Below are 1,646 nucleotides of genomic sequence, written 5' to 3'. Positions count from 1 at the left end.
CCACCACCACCACCACCACCACCACCACCATTACAACCAGCCTTTATCAGTACAAGCATCACGTAAACCACATCGCACTCATTATCGTGACTGCGACTGCCATTAGCATTACTACCACCACATCGACCGCCGCCATTACTAGCACCACTACCAACATCACCACCACCACCACTTGATGAATTTGGTGAAGCGGCGGAAATCACCGAGTGGGAATTCCTGCTGGAAAATATGTTAAAATATTTGGGGCTATATAAAAATAACAAAAACACGTACGCATGTAATGTACACACACACACACACACACACACACACACACACACACACATATATATATATATATATATATATATATATATACCCACACGTACACAAGCATATCTGTACATACACATACATCTACATATAATACCATATTCTATTACATTCTGTCTGTAGCACGTTAAACAGACATCCATTTCTGTCAGTAGCAGAATGTTTCTCTGTCATACACATATTATTCAAAGAGTACTTTATGAGTATAGCGATACTGCAGACAGTCTAAGCAATGCAGAAGTCTAACTCGTCTGGCTGGTTCCTGACCACATGTTTTTCTCATTAACATGGATTTTAATCCAAAGCAGCGGGACTAAGCATGTTTTCATATACATACATGTTACGTCATAAACTGTGATTAGATTAAAACAGAGTAATTGAGTAGAGAAGAGCATAACTTCTCACTTATAAACACATACTCACACAAATATATAGTATTTATTATTATTATTATTATTATTATTATTATTATTATTATTATTATTATTATTATTATTTTCTCTTTCTCACAGGTTTTGTTGGAGCTCCTGGAGTCTTGCATGCGTAACAGGCTTACTACCTGTAGCCTACGGTACCATGCTATTCGTTCTTTTCGGCTATCTAATACTTCCCTGATTATTGTGGCCGTGCCAGGGAGGCAAATTCTACTGAGAACTCTATTCCAACTTCCTTTACTTTCCTCTTGATGCCTTCTGATACTCTTCCCAAGGACTCAACAATGATTGGCACCATCTTCACCTCCTTCATTTTCCATAGCCGGGCTATTTCGTACTTAAGAGGAATTGTATCTATCTATCTTTTCACCTTCCTTCTTAACTATTCGTGGGTCAAATGGGCATGCAATATCAACTATATAGCACCTTGTGGTGCACCTTGTCGTGTTATGCTCTGGCGCCTGATCTGTTTAGATTGGGAAATCCCAGAGCATTTTGTAGGTTTCCGATTCCGACACTTTCTGCGGTTTGTGCTCATACTACAACTTACCCACTTTTTGCACAGTTTCCAATGTAACACTTTCGCTACCTTATCGTGCCGCCACAATTGTAATGTTTTGAACAAATCTAGAGCATTCGTCTACGATATGGCCAATGGTTTCGTTCACTCTGTTACAGATGCAACACAGTAAAGAGACTTGCTCATTTGTAAGGTTGAATATCCGTTTTGTGGCCTAAGCTGGGTCTTGCGCTGCCAGTATGGTGCTCAGAATAAATAATTAACACAAATAATGAAGTGCGTAAGTATCTATATGTGTCTCTCTACCCACTTCTGTTTCTCTCTCAATCTCTCTCTCTCTCTCTCTCTCTCTCTCTCTCTCTCTCTCTCTCTCTCTCTCT

The sequence above is a fragment of the Octopus bimaculoides genome, chromosome 9 (genome assembly GCF_001194135.2).
Source record: "Octopus bimaculoides isolate UCB-OBI-ISO-001 chromosome 9, ASM119413v2, whole genome shotgun sequence".
Classification (NCBI taxonomy): domain Eukaryota; kingdom Metazoa; phylum Mollusca; class Cephalopoda; order Octopoda; family Octopodidae; genus Octopus; species Octopus bimaculoides.
Note: the sequence above shows the minus strand (reverse complement) of the source record.